The sequence below is a fragment of the Petaurus breviceps genome, unplaced genomic scaffold, assembly GCF_028583685.1.
Source record: "Petaurus breviceps papuanus isolate PSGF00001 unplaced genomic scaffold, PetGlider_PUasm1.0 90535, whole genome shotgun sequence".
Lineage (NCBI taxonomy): Eukaryota > Metazoa > Chordata > Mammalia > Diprotodontia > Petauridae > Petaurus > Petaurus breviceps.
Window position 1 is genome coordinate 3,204,444 of NW_027187270.1, and position 16,204 is coordinate 3,220,647.

The 16,204-nt window shown below is 40.8% G+C and overlaps 1 long non-coding RNA gene across 1 annotated transcript; it reads right to left on the minus strand.

Moving 5' to 3' along the window:
• Positions 1-9,556: 9,556 nt before the first annotated feature.
• On the minus strand, positions 9,557-14,307 carry LOC138142124 (uncharacterized). The gene is made up of 3 exons (XR_011163373.1): positions 14,033-14,307; positions 11,558-11,632; positions 9,557-9,676 (listed from the first exon to the last, which is right to left on the minus strand). It is a non-coding gene; the product is annotated as an uncharacterized lncRNA (long non-coding RNA).
• Positions 14,308-16,204: the final 1,897 nt, after the last annotated feature.

Here is a 16,204-nt window from a genome sequence, read left to right on the forward strand (position 1 = left end):
CACACACACACACACACACACACACACACACACACACACACACACACCCTCTCTCTCCTTCCTCTAAGCCTTGGCACAGACTTGTCCTCCATATCTGAAATGTACTCCCTCCTCATCTCCACCTCTCAGAACCCCCCATTTCCTTCCAAATCCAGGTCACATACCAGCTTCTATATGAGGTATTTCCTGATCTGCCCCCCTCCCCAGCTGCTACTGCCTATACCTCAAGACCCTGTTTTTATTTTGCTTTTATTTTTGTATAGATAGATATGTGTACACGTTGTCTCCTTTCCTATCCCCCACCTGCACCCCAGAACGTAAACATGTAAAGGGTAGGTACTGCTTCATTTTGTCTTTGTGCCACCAGTGCCTAGCACAGTATTGGATATATGGTTGATACTTAATGTTTGGTGATTGATAACTGGGACTCAGTAGAATTAAGCCCTTCAGTATGTCTCACAGACACAAATGGCATTTTTATATGGGGCCTACTATACATGTCTAAGTTGCAAACACTGAATATTTAGAAGAGGAAACAAAGACTTACAGAATCAGCATGGCTTTATCCAGAGTAGGTCATGTCCCACCTCATGTCCTACTAATGCACTATTGGAGGAGCTATGAATTAGCACAACCATTCTGGAAAACAATTTTTAATTTGTGGAGGGGGGGAACTGACTCAAATGTCCAGGAAGAAATTACTTTTCAGGTCTATGAATAGGGAAAATGTTCATGATCAAACAAGATCAGAGAATATAAAGTAGAAAATTTTGACTATTTGAAATTAAAAAATTTTCATGCAAACAAAACCAATGCAGTTAAAATTAGAAGGAAAATAGGTAACTATGCAACAAGTTCCTCAGATAAAGGTCTCATTTCCAAGATGTGTAAGAAATTGATTTAAATTTACATGACTAAGAGCCATTTTCCAATAGACAGTCAAAGGATATGAACAGAAAGTTTTCAAAGACATCAAAGCTATGAAGAACAGTAAGAAAAAATGCTACAAATCATTAATTGGAGAAATGCAAATTAAAGAATCTTTGAGGTTCAACCTTCTGCCCATCAGATGGGCAGAACTGACAAAAGAAGAAAATAACAAATGGTGAAGGGGCTATGGGAAAATGGGCACATTAATGGGGTGGCTAGATGGTGCAGTGAATAGAGCACTGGCCTTGGAGTCAGAAGGACCTGAGTTCAAATCTGGCCTCAGACACGCAACACTTGGTAGCAGTGTGACTTTGGGCAAGTCACTTAACCCCAATTGCCCTGCCTTCCCCCTCCAAAAAGCAAAAAAAAAAAATTCCATTTTGGGCGGCTAGAAGACCTGAGTTCAAATCCAGCCTCAGATACTTAACACAAAAGACTAGCTGTGTGACCTTGGGCAAGTCACTTAACCCCAAATGCCCTCCAAAAACACACAAAAAAAGGGCACATTCTGGAAAGCAATTTGGAACTATGCCCAAAAGTTACTGTGCATATCCTTTGACCCAGTTATATCACTACTTGTCCTATATTCCAGGAGATCAAAGGAAGAGGAAAAATATATATGTGTATGAAAATATTTATAGCAGTTCTTTTTTGTGGTAACCAAAAACTGGAAACTAAGAGAGTGCCCACTTATTGGGGAATGGCTAAATAAATGATGGCATATGGACGTAACATGCCATAAGAAATGGACAGTTTCAGAAGAAACTGGAAAAACCTCTATGAATGAATGAGGAGTGAAACAAATAGAACAATTTATATAATGACCACATTATAAAGAAAAACAATTTTGGAAAACTCTGATCACAGGTCTAGAGGACTGAGGATAAAACATGCTATTCATCTCCTGACAGAGAGAGATGACGGTCTTAAATTGCATAAGACAAACATTTTTGGACATGGCCAATATGGGAATTTGTTTAGGTGAACTATTAATGTTTGTTGTGAGGGTTTTCTTCTTTTTTAATGTTCAACTGGTGGGGGAAGGGAGAGAAAAGGGAATGAATTGAGAGCGAAAGGTAACAAATGCTATTTTTTAAAAAATAAATTTTTTAAATTGAAGAAAACCAGAGGAAAAACAGATAAAATGATATAAGTAAAAAAGATAAACAATTAAGAGCCAGCCTTTTGAAAATGCCAGGAAAATTGATAAATCATTAGCAAATGATCAAATAAGAAGGGAAAATCTCATTATCAAAATAAAAAATGAACAAGACGAATTTAAAGTAGAAAGGAAACAAAAGCAATGACAGGTAACTATGACACATAACTATATGCCATCAAAACTTGGAATGTGACAGGATCACAAAATTCTGGAACTAGAAGAGACCTCATGGGCCACTGAATCTAGTGTATATCCCCACATATAACAGAGCAGTGATCATCCTGCCTGGGCCTGAGGACCTCCAAGGGATGGGAACAAACACATCACCGCCCCAGATGGCACACTGTACTTTGATAGCTCTGAGAGGAAGTTTTTCCTGGACCTCAAACCTCAATTTACTGCTTTGTAAGTAACATTCATCGTGCCTGGTCCAGCCTTCTGTGATCAAAGAAAACAAATCCATCATCCCTCCTTCACATGACAGCTTTGGAAATACTGGAAGATAATTATTTATTTTCCCCAGTTCTCTTCTCCAGGTGAAACATCCCCAGTACCTGCAACCAATGCCCATCTAATGTGGACTCCAGCTTCTTTTTTTTTTTTTTTTGCCTTTTGGAGGGCAATTGGGTCAAGTAACTTGCCCAAGGTTACACAGCTCCTTTTTTTGTGTGTGGGTGTTAAGTGTCTGAGGCTAGAAACGAACTGGGGTCCTCCTGACTCTGGGGCTGTGATTTACTCACTGAGCCACCTAGCCGCCCCAAAGACTCCAGCTTCTTTACCCAACTGGCTGCCCTCCTCTGGAGAGTCTCCCACTTATCAATGTCCTTCCTAAACTGTGGCACCCAGGATGGCACAAATGTATGTTTTGTTTTGTTTTTTTCTCAGTCAGATCACTTGAACTCATCAACAGGATGGGAACTCCAATTGTCTTTTTACACATGTTGGTTACCAAATCCCTGTTAATCATTTTTGTTCTGTTCCTGGGGAAAGATCATTCTTCTTGGCAGAAAACAAACAAACAGAAGAAAAAGAATTAAACAGCTCTGTAGTCATGAAGCACAAGCACTAAGCCAGTCCCTTTTTGGATCTTTCTCTTATCCCTCAAAGAGCTTAAAACACTCTTATTATCAAAGTCCTTTCCTTCCCTCACTAGCCTCAGTTCATTCTGACTCTATTTTTAGTGGACCATACCACAATCTTAAATTCATTCTCACTTACCTGTCCTTCTTTCCATCTTCTATAAATATCTTTTTATGAATATAAAGGGAGGAGTTCCTGGGCATCCATCTTGATCTCTTCAGATGACTCTTGGTTCTTGTCATGAGAATTTAATTCTTTCTGTCTTCAGAATTTCTTTCTTATGAGTTCCCATACCTCCTGGGCTGACTTCAAAAGAAAAACTTGGAGGAAACAGATGATTTCTTGCAAAATTATAAAATACTACAAATTCTTTGTTAAATGGAATACCTGGAGTGAGGGGAGGGGAGATACAGCAAAATATTTCAGTTATGGAAAAAGAAAAGATATCAATAAAAATTTATTTTAAGAACATATCAAATACTCAAATTAACAAAACAAGAAACAGTCATCTAAAGCAACCTAATTTCAAAAAGAGAAATCAAACAATAAATAAATGAACTACCAAGGGGTGGGGGAGGAATCCTGGTCCAGACAGATTTACAAATAAATTACAAACATTTAATCAACAAATATGACCTATGTTACAAAAATTATTCTTATAAAAGAGAAAGTACCCTTTACAACTTTGGTTAAAGGTAAAGGTTCTAATTGAGAGATAGAAGTGTATATAAAACATAATATGCATTTTCAATAAATAAATAAAATTAAGGTTTTTCTATAAATAAAATCAAGGCAGCCAGTGTAAGAGAAAAGTTCAAGAATGAATACATTTGAATAAATGTCAATTTATTTGAATTGACATTTGAATAAAGATCACATATCTTTAGCAAAAGTCTGGTTTCCAGGATAGTTACGAAATTGACAAAAACATATACGTCCAAGAGTCATTTTCCAAGAGAAAAGTGATCAAAGATATAAACAAACAACTTTCAAAAGAAGATTGCAAATTGTAAACTATATAAAAGAACCCTCCAAATCACTAGGTAAAAAGAGAAATATGAATTAAAACATCTCTTATGTTTCTCCCCCATCCCATACAGAGGCAAAGAATAAAAGACAGAGACAGCCAATGTTGGAGGGTCTGTGGGAAGACAGGTATATAGTCAACCATTGTCGAATTATGTGAGACAAGTTAATTAACTGTTGTATCCTTTTGACTCAGTGATCCTGTAAAGGGGGCATGTGCCTCAAAGAAGTCAAAGATCAAAATACAGCAGCACTTCTTTTGATAGTAAAGAACTAGACAATGGAGAAATGGCTAAAAAATCTTTAGTAATAAAAAAGACTTGTAGTTTTACATACAATCTTCTATTCCACAAAGTATATGGAAATGCTAATTTTATTTGGTTTTTAAGTTCACAATAGAAAATAAAAAGGTATATGAATATAACGATGCTATTATGTTTTGACAACAGATTTTCAGACTTTCAATTTACTGATTGGTTTCTCTGATTTTTCTTCTTTTTTTCTGTAAAAATATTCTTTATTACATGGAATGGCTCTGAAAGAAGTAAAGGGGAGAAATACTGGGAGAAATTTAGAGGATGTAAAAATAGCAATAAAATTTATTTTTAAGAAAATAAACAGCAGGTGGCGCAGTGAATAAAGCTCCGGCCCGGAGCCCGGAGGACCTGAGTTCGGATCAGACCTCAGACACTTGACACGCACACACAAAAACTAGCCCGGTGACCTTGGCAAGTTACTTAACCCCAATTGCCCTCCAAAAGGCAAAATAAAATAAAATAAAATAAACAGCAGATATAAAGAATTCAGAGGAAAACGACGTAGGGATGAACTGTTTGAAGAGATGTAGACAAAAATAAGTAGAACACAGTAACTAAAATAACCTAAGGAATCCATAGCTGAATAATTCATAATAAATATGATAAAATTAAATGGAATAGTAACAATAGAAAAGGGCAGTTGAATTCTCCTTCGATGTAATAACCAAAAATTCAGTCCAATTAGATCAAAGATTAGAACTCAAAGGGACCTTGTAAAGCGATCTCATTTGACTCCTTGATTTCCAGACAAAACTGAAGACCATAGATATTAAGTAACGTGCCGAAGGTCAACCAGGCTGTCTGACTCGAAATTCTGCTTCCTTTACTCTATTCGAGACTGCACACTGTACGATACAACAAATCCCTCTCCTCTCAGTAGAGGTGGGAAATTACAGATAGAGAATATTTTTCCCTACCTTTCATCTTCTTTTCTGTCTTTAAACTGCCTTCTTTTAAATATACCTATTAATACATGTGTTGTATCCCTTTCCTTAAGTAGCTAACTTTACTCCCCATCACCGGCCACATTAGTACATTAGCCCTTACATCATAAACCCAGAGGCCCAAAGAAAAAACTCACCCAAACTGCAACAGATAAAATGTTCTTTCCCTGGATCTGCGCTATAGGTCTGTGGTGCAAATCTTTTTACCCCTATTTCATGGACAGGGAAACTGAGGCTCCGGCAAAGACCCTGGGGCAGAAAGAGGGCTGGGCCGGGGTGGACCCAAGCTCAGGCTCAAACTCAAATAGGACTAGAAAAGTCGAGGATATAATGAAGTCGTTCCCCATGCTTTGGAGAATAAAAGTAAACTGAGATTCGCCCACCGCCCCCAATTAGGCCCAGAGGAGCAAAGGGCCCCTCCCGTCGCCCCCACATTCCCGGGGATTGCAGGAGACGGCAGAAAAAGACTGTTCTCAGAAAAAACGCCACCCTAAGTTCTGTCCTGGCTCGTGAGGCTTCGAGGCCTGGGAGCCCTCCACACTCAGCTCTGCCTGGAGGCCATGGTGGCATCCAGTGCCTGGGAAGGTGGGAAGAGCCACCGCCCCGAGAACGAGGCGCCCCCCCCCAACTCCTCCCTCTCTCTGTCCCTCTGCCTGCTGCCCCCTAGGGTTATGGGAGGTCTCCGAGGGAGATCTGGGCTGTTCCGATCTCCCTCCCCTCGCCCCCCCAGTCTTAGGGCAGGCGGGTAAAGCAGAGACCCCTGGGTGATGGGGTCCAAACAGCAGCAGGGTGGGTGGGAGGCAGGGGAAGGAACTCGACACAGGGCTGCAGTCTTAGTTGGCCACTGGCTCTCAAGCGCCTAGCCCCTCTGGGCTGCCTCACTCTCCTCCAACTGTAAAATGAGGGGCATGGATGAACTGATCTCCAAGGGCCCTTCTAACACTGACATCCCACTGGGATGGTGGTAGGCCTTGCTCCCAGGGTATTACTTTGGCCCCACTGTATGTCCTTTCTCCTCCCTACCCCATCCCATCCTAGTTCAAGGCCAATCCTAACTTTGTACTGCAGACGTAATGAGGCTGAACTGCCCCATTTTAGCTGATACCTTACTTGATTACGAACACTTGGGATGAATGTTATTCAGTTAACATATCAGAGCTAAAATGGGGCAGTTCAACCTCACTCTTCACGTACATAAAGAGTGATAACTGGATAGCGCAGTGAGTAAAGCGCCGGCCCAGAATCAGGAGGACCCGAGTTCGGTTCCGGCCTCAGACACTTAACACCCACACAAAAAACTAGCCGTGTAACCTTGGGCAAGTTACTTAACCCCAATTGCCCTGCCTTCCCCCACCAAAAAGAAAAAAAAAGACCTGCCCGGGATCCCACAGGTAGCGTCTTAGACAGGATTTGAACTGAGGTCTTGACTCCAGCATGACCTAGCTGCCCCTATTTGATACCACACCACTTTCAAATCAAACAGGAAACCGTGATGTTCCTGCAGATGTACAGGTTAATAAATCAGTAGGTAGACTTATTCTAGCGACTTAGAAGTCAGTAAGAACTGACTTCAAATCCTACCTGTGTGATTCTGGACAAATCACTTAACTCAGCCTCAATTTTCTTAATAGTATTTATTTCACAGTGATTGCTGAGGACAAAACCAGGTAATTTACATATTGTGCACAGCAAGCTTTAAAACAGTTAACTTTGATTAAATAATGCCAGGGGAGGGTTACTCCATTTTGGGACACACTAACCCCTCAATAGCCCAAGGGCTATAATTGAGTGCAAAGTAAAACATCTCAACCTGAACACAAAAACTTTTGTTTTGGGAAGTCTGACAGATTGCTTATAAGCCCATTTCAGTCAGATTTCCATTCCACAATAATGACTAACAGGTTGTTGGGCAGGCACAAAACCACCAAGGCCTCTCCCCCTATATATATATATATATATATATATATATATATATATATAGACCAGCTTATTCTCCAACATCAAAGCAGGGATTCCTATCAAGCATTTATCTTCATGCAACCCTAAGCCTTCTGCCACTCAGGCTTCAACTCCAAGTACTTTTGTCATGGTCCCAGAAGCATGTGAGGGGCCACTTCCTCTCATCTCAGATAGCATGCAAGACCCTCTCCACAGGAAATTGGAAAGCAAACCAAGGTGAGACCAGTCTTTTCTTGAATAGTGCAATTTTTCCTGGCTAAAAATGTTTTATTAGTCAGGCTGAACTTGCTCAGCCTGCAGCTTCTCATAGATAGATGGGCAGCGATGTATGAAATTTAGGTATGAATGCCTGCTAACAAACCTACCTCAGTTTGCTTCTCTGGCACTAAGAGCAGTGCTAGGCAGCCAGATGCCAAAAATCTTCACATTCGTTCTGGTACCCTTCCCATCCTGCTAGTTTTAAGGGAGGGACTCCTATTAAGTGTGCCTTAATGGCATCTCAAGGCCCCGGGACCTCAACATTTGACTTAGTGATTTGCAAGGTACTTGAGGAGAGCTCTATCAAAGACAGTACATTTTTTAAAATGCTAAAACAGTCAATACCTTTATTTTTATACGTCACGATACAAATATAAGCTGCATTTCTGCCCACGCTCTTCCTTTTCTTGTTTCTTCGACAGGAAGTGGGAATTGTTACACATTTGGAAACTACCCCCGGGGCAGTTTGCAAAAAGAAAAACTTCTAAGCTAGTAACAATCATGACAAAATGCTCTTACTCCCTAAAAAGAACGCAAATTAAAAACAATTCTGAAGCTTCGCTTTACACTCCTAAGATTGAGAAAGATGATAAAAGATGAAAATGGTCAGCTGGAAGGACTATGGAAAGACAGGCACACTAATGCACTTTTGGTGGAGCTGTGAATCTGTCCAACAGTTTTGAAAAATGATTTGGAGTTACTCTAAAAAGTCACTAAAACACACATATCTTTGACTCAGTGATACCACTATTGGCATATGACCCAGGAAGGGCAAAGATAGAGGGAAAGGTCCCATATATACAAAAATACTTATAGCAGCACTTTTTGTAGTAGCAAAGAACTGCAAGCCAACAATACTCATCAATTGAGAAACATCAAATGAACATGGGATATGAAAGCAATGGACTATCTCTGTGCTACGAGAAATGAATATGCCGTGTAACCTTGGGCAAGTTACTTCACCCCAATTGCCCTCCAAAAAAAAAAAGAAATGAATATGAAGATAAAATTGGAAAGGCTTGTTACATACTAATGGGAGAGGGAAAGTAAGCAGAAACAAAACAATTTACACCACCACAATATAAAGGAACACTAACACTGATAGACTTCAAAACTGATCAAAGCATTATGCAATTGTGACTTCAGGAAGATTGGTAAAGTATGTTTCCTTTCCTTTGGCAGAGAGATGTTAAATTATAGGTGCAGAATGAGGAATAAATTTTAGACACATCCAATGTGATTTTTTTTTTTCACTGTGCTTATTTATCACAGGGGAGGGAAGGATACAATGAGGGAGGGAGGGATATGCTGGGGGGGGGGGAGGGAAATCATGGGAAAGTGACAGTGATGTAAGAGTGTCAACATTTTAAAAGGGGAAGGGGAGAAAAAAAAACCCATGTTTGAGACCCAGCACCATGATGTTCTGGTGGAATAGAACAAAGAATAGAAAACTGAGAAATGGGTTTCTTTATATTCTTTCCATTTTATCTGTCTGGTCTGGGCATTGCTGGGCGAGTGGGCACCATCATGGGATGAGGAAGGGGCCTCATCATTGGAGGACCAGGCATCATAGGCATGTGGCCTCCCATGGGCATCCTCATGCCAGGAGGCGGCCCCACAGGCATCATTCCAGGAGGGGGGGGGCCCATCATGCTAGGGTGGGGAGGTGGGATCATAGGCCCTCCTAGTGGAGGAGCAGAGAACAGGTTGGGAGGAATTCTTCCTTGCTGAAATGCAGTGGTTGTTTTATCAATCAGGCTCTGGGCTTGTTCTTCCATCCATTTTTGATAATAGTCTCTCACATTCTCTTTGTGCTTCCTCCCACTGCAGTGTGTCTTCCTCACGGACGGAGAATCATGAGTGAGATAAGTATCACAATAATCACAGTAAAACTTAGGCATGATGATGTACAGCTGTGCCTTGTTCCGGCCGAGGTATCTCTCACCTTCTTCACTTTATCTGGTAACAATCTGTCCACATAAAATGCTAACTGCAGGATGCTGTTATTTGGAAAACATGAGGGAAATGAAGGAGGTCAAAGACAGAAAAAGGCTCCACACATACGTAAACATTAAAAGCAACATTATTTTTTTTGAGTGTTATCAAAAAGACTAGGGACATCATAAATGCCCATCAATTGGAGAACAATAAAAAGAAGGAATTCAGAAAAACAGAATGGCAACCAATTGCTGCAGAGGAAGGAAAACAAAATACACCAAAATGAGAAGGCTATAAATGCAAACCCAGATAAAAGACATCTGGCCTCCAATTACGATGACCCATCTTGGTTTCAAAGGACAGATGAACCCATTTCCCTTTTTGTTAGTAGAGATGTGGTGGCCACTACTGCTCAGAAGGAAACCTAAATACCATTATGTTTTCCAGAAAACAAGAAATGTACAGAGGCATAGCAAGTATGCTGTAAGAGCAGGCCCAGCAATAGGAAAGGCCACCTTGGCTCTCTTATATTAGGGGAATAACTATAGGGTTTAGGGAATTGACCAAGTTCTGCAGTTGGCCTCACAGCATGTCAAGATGAGCCTCCTTTCTTCTATACCAATTCTCTTAGAAATTTAGCATGATCCATCAACAAAAACACCAAAAATAGTCTGAATTGCATTAAAATTTTTTTTAATTCAGAGCTTCCTATGAAGTTTTTTATATTATCAGGCCACAATTCAGCCATTTACCTAATGTTGGACACTTAGGTGTTTTTTTTGTTTTCAGTTTGGGTTTTGTTACTATTACATACAATGCTATGAAAATTTCTGAACATATTTTGTTTTGATAACATTTTCAGGGTCTTTCCCCAATAACAAGATTATCAGATCTAAAGGTGTAATTCATTTTATGTTATACATATTTGTCTCCTTAATTAGATTTGGCCCAATGTACTGGGGGGAGGAGAATAACCTGCTACCTCAAGACCACATATGGCCCTCTAGGTCCTCAAGTGCAATCATTTGACTAAATCCAAACTTCACAAAACAAATCCCCTTAATAAAAGGATCTGTTCTGTAAAACTTGGACTCGGTCAAAAGGCTGAATCCAAGGACCTAGAAGGCCACAAGTGGCCTCGAGGCTACAGTTTCCCTACCCCTGCTCTAGTCTGTTAAGATTTGTTTGAATGACTCTTAAACCTCTTCTCAAATAAAAACAGACACTCCTCATAAAGGCAGATTACAAAATGGGAAACAAAGGTGTCCATAGACTGAGGAGTAGCTAAATTGTGGTATTTGAATGTAATGGAATATTATTGCTTTGTCAAATCAGAGAATAAGAAGAAGTAAAAGAAACAGGGTAACTTCAAAGTGTCAATGAAGCAAAGTAAGGAGAAAAATATATACAATGACTATAATAATGTAAAGACAAAGGCGGGCCCACTAATCTGGATCCCAGAGAACAGATGTTGAAACACAACTCCCTCCTTTCTGTAGAAAGGTGGTAAGGACTGGAGATGCCTCTTATCTCCTCTATTTTCCCTGACCTCCTCCCTCTTCCCTTTTCATTGTATATCTTTATCCCCTTCCCTAAATTCTTATGTATGTAGCCTCTCCCTCAAATTCAACGCCAATTAGGACCTTAGAAATCTAAGAGTGTTGCAAAGAAAAAAAAAAGTGAAAATATTCACATAAAGGACTGAAGTAAAAGCTTCAGCTCAGGGTCCCTGTTTCCCACCCTTTGCGGCCTCTTTACTATACCCAAACAGGGTCTAAGTTCCCTGAGAGCAGGATTTGTTTCATTTTTGTCTTTTCATTTATATAGCAAAGTACCTAACACATACTGTCACCACTTAACCACCCTCACCCCCTTTTTAAATGGAATTGTCACATACCTGTGTGTTCTACTGTAAACAAAACACCCATAACATCCAAACTTACCTGACCTGATAATATGGGACCCAGCTCTTCAGACAGATACTCGGCAGGGCAGGGATCCTAAGGGATGGACTGCACCTAACAGACAAAAATAGACTCAACATTATGGTAACAGCTGACATCTGTATTGAGTTTTGCAATCCCTTCTTTCAACAGAATGAATTCTAGGAATTAGTATCTACAAAATGAGTAAAGTTAAGGACAGAAGCTTGGCAGTGCTAAATTTAGGGGTTGGACTGAGGATCTCTGTCCACAGAAATGAGCTGTATAAACACTTTAGATAGGTGCATGGTTCAAAGTCCCTTCCTCAATCTTTCTCTTCATTTTCTCTTCCCTCTTCCACATGACTTTCATTTAATCATTCACATAACAAGCATTCATTAAGCACCTACTACATGGCAGGCACTGAGTTAATAGTATGGATACAAAAAATAAAATAGTTTCTGCTCTCAGGAAGTTTAAATGTAGGAGGGGAAAGGAAAGAAAGCAGTTATCAACACAGATAAGGAAATAAAAAGTATCAAAAGCAAATTTTTTTTTTTTGAGGAAGGAGAGAAAGAAATCAGACAGAGCCTCTGATAGGAGACCTTGCTTCAGCAAAGCCTGGAAGAAAGCTAGAGACTTTACAAAGTAGAAGTGAGGAGGCAGCATATTACAGACCTGGATCTTAAGATCTGAGTTTTAGAGCTAGAACAGCCATTAGAGGTCACTAAGCTATCTCTCCCCTAAAAGCTCAGAGTAAGAAGTTACTTGCTCAGGCTCACCACAGGTGGTAGACTCCAGATTCTGACTCCAAATCCAGTGATCTCTATAATGCACCTGCTTTCACAAGGGCCCTGGGATAAGGAATTTAGCAACTCCTCAAGCCATCATCTCTTTAGCTTTATCCCTATACTATTCCATAGCTTTTTTCCCTTTCAGAAGCCTAGGTTCTAGGAAAAAAAAAAGTCATCTTCCCTTGCCTCCACTTTCTCTCCTTTCCTAATCAACTCAACTATTTGTAATCTGGTTTCTGACTTATTACTTAACGGAAAGCAGATATGCCAAAACCCAAACTTACTAAACAAATAAAGTATGTATGTAACTCTTTGTATTTTGTATTTATTCTCCCCTCCTACATACATTGAGTGGGTATATAGATGCAGAATCCCATCAGAAAAAGCCCAGATCCTTAAGAAACAACAGGTAACATTCTGCCCTCTTGCCCCTTCTCCCCTGCCAGCTAACTACAATCTGGAACTTAAAAGGAAAGAGCATCCCTAGCACACCTCACAAGAATGACTTCCAGTACAAAGAGAAAGCTGGGAAGCCATCTTGTAAACTGCCACTCAGAACTCGGACTGCAGTGCCCCTCCCCCTTCTAGCCCTCCTGGAGACTTGGTTGCATTGGCTATGCCAGAAATACATGTCATTTGGACTTACTCGAAAGTTTAGTACCTGACTTTTTCTCCTTTCCCTTTCCTTACAGTAGACACCTATTCAGCATAATCACTCACTCAGAGAGACCTTTACCACCAAATGTAGGAAATGAAATGAAATCATATTTCCTTAATTTAAGACTCCGATTCAAAGGCCCCTCAAAATGGTGCCTTTGAGTGACCAGAATTGAATTAATGTCGTCTAATTTTACAGTTCTTTACAGTTTTTCTCCTGACAAGATAACTTTATAGACAAGGAACCTGAGGCTTATTTATATATGTGGATCGATCCAAGAGCTGCTGGAAAAACCAGACTATGTCCAGTGATTCTGCCTTCAAATTCTGCTGTGGGAGGAAAAAAAAGTAGATTGGCCAATATTTTCTAAGTACCCATTATGTGTGAGGGGCAAAAATGAGAATGTGAGGGGTAGTGTTCATGCCGGTTATCAAACAAAGGGGGGGGGGGAGATAGGAAGAGATGTGCCCAATGAAGATCGTGCTATCACCCACTAGGCTAGAGCTTAGAGGCCATCTTTCCTAAGCCCTTCATTTTATGGATAAAGAAGTTAAGACCGAAAGAGGTCTAGGGACTTGTTCAAGGTCACGTAAACAGAATAGTAAGTGGAAAGGGTCAAATCTGAAGCCAAATCCCACGGATTCCAAATCCCTTTTACCGTAATCGACAAGACTTTTTTTTTTGGGGGGGTGGGGGGAATAAAGCGGGACTTGAATCTATGAAGAATGGCCAACTAAGAGTTTGATTGGGAATGAATAGGGGAAAGAGGGGCTCGAAGCGTTGGGAAAGAAGGGACAAGGGCAGGGGGTGAACAAGGTAAGGGTGAACGCAGGAGCTAGCGCCATGCGGAGCGCAATGAATGCCGCAATGGGCGCCACATGGCACCTCCCCCGTCCGCTCCCCTCCTCCCCCTCCTTCCCCTTCCTTCCTCCATTCCCTCCCTTCTTCCTCTTTGAACGAGGTAGAAACTATGCTAAGAGAAGGGAAATCCGCGTGGATAGGCAGCGAGTATCTCTCGAAGCTCGTCCCCATGTCCGCACTTACCCCAGCAAGGAGAAGACGAGGGCACACCGCCGACTGGCTTACTGTGAGAGGGACAGGGAGCAAGGAGGAGGAGAAGGAGAGAGAGGGAAAGGGGGAGAGAGGGAGGGAGAGAGAAGGAGAGAGAGGGAGAAAGCTGCAGAAAGCGAGAAAAAGAACAAGCGGATCAACCGCGCCCAGCTCGCTCTTGGGGAGAGAGGGCCGCAGCTGCGGGACTTCCGTTACCTCGCAGCTTACTGCGCAAGTCCCGAATTCGTCGGTTTCTAAGATCAGAAGGAGGGGCCAGAAGAAAAAATGAAAATAATAAGGAGGGGGGGGGGGGGAATGGGGGGGGGGTTGGGGGGGGGCGGGGCAATGGAAGAGGGGGAGGTGAGGAGAGTAGGGAAGGGGAAAGAAAGTGGGGAGTTGCCTTAAATCCCTGGGGAAGTTATCTCTTTTCATTTTATTTATTTAGTTATTTTAAAGCAATCGGGGTTAAGTAACTTGCTCAAGGTTACACGGCCAGTTATTTCTGAGTGTGGTGCTGAGTATCTGAGCCCGGATTTGATCCAGGTCATCCGGACACTGGAGCCCGTGCTCTTACTCGCTGAGCCACCTGGCTGCCCCTGGAAGTTATCTCTTTTATGGGTCCAATCCCTTGTTTTTTGTAAATTAGGAAATTGGCCACCCGGAAAGAGTAAAGACTTAGAAAACCATAAGATTATAGCCTGGAAAGACCTATAGAGAGCACTCATTTTATAGATGCAAAATAACTTTCCAAGAAGGAAGTGATACATAAAGTCCAAGTTAAGAGCTGAAATGGCTTTTATAGGTAATCACATCCCATTTCTTCATTGTCTAGTGGAGGAAACAGGCCCAAGGAAGAGCAGTGACTCCAACACATAGTAGGTGTTTAATAAATGTTAAACTGAGTTAACCTATAAGATCCCAGAGTTATGAACCGAAAGAACCTATAAAAATCCTCTTTCCCAATTTCTTCTTGTTGAAAACAAAATCTAGAATCAGTTATATTATTTTTTAATATATTGGTCGGTGCTCTTACTAGCTGTGCTACCTGGCCGCCCCCACACTATTTATATTAATACAGCTACAAAACACTATATAGTAATAGAAGGTGAAAAATATTTGGAGATTCACTCCTTGTGGTTGGGTCATGCCAATATATTAAAAAATACTGGATAAATTGGAGATAACCAACAGAGGGAAATGACTAGAATTAAAAGGAATCAGAGGAAACTTTCTGCAGAAAAGAAGCCAGGGAAGCCAGGAGGCAGATCTAATGGTCTTTTCTCAACCTAATACTTCTTAACCTCTCTCTACAGTTTTTGACACTGTATTTAAATCACTCTTTTCTTGATATTTTCTTCTCTCTAGGTTTCTACTATCTCCTAGTTCCTTCTCAATAATCTTTGCTGGATCTTCTAGGTCATGCCTACTTTGAGAACAAATGGACAACAACAACTAATTGTAGGTATCCCACAGGGCTCTGTCCTGGGCCCTTTTCTCTGTTCCCTCTATACTATTACACTTGGTGATCTCATCAACCCCCATGAATTCAATGATATCTCTATACTGATGTTCTCAAATCTACTTATCATTATCAACATCACCTCTAACTACCTATAGACACTTAGAACTGGATTCCAATAGACATCTTAAATTGAACAAATCCAAAACTAAACTCATTATCTTTCCCTCAAAACCCTCCTTCCCTCCTACCTCTCCTATTACCATAGAGTACAACACCATCCTTCCAGTCTCCCATGCTCACAACTTAGGGGTCATCCTCTGCTTCTCATTTTCTTTCACATGGGTATGCTGATAAATGTTTAATAACAGGCTGTCTGGTAGGGGCATATTCTTAAACATCTTAAAGTTTAATCTGCAATATTAACATTTTATCCATCACTTGAAATCTAAAAAATCAACAAAATGAATCAAGTCCTTATTTATAATGTTCATCAATTTCTGAGGTATAACTGCTCACACAGAAAATTTAACATTCTGACTCAGCACACCCCTTAATCTCTGCCCTCGACCCAATGTCCAGTTTCTTGCCAAGGCCTGTTGCTTTTTCCTTCCTAACATCTCGTCTACATTGCTTTCTTTCCTCTGACACTACCACCGCTCAGGTGCAGGCTCTCAGCCTGGATTATTGCAATAACCTGCTGGTTG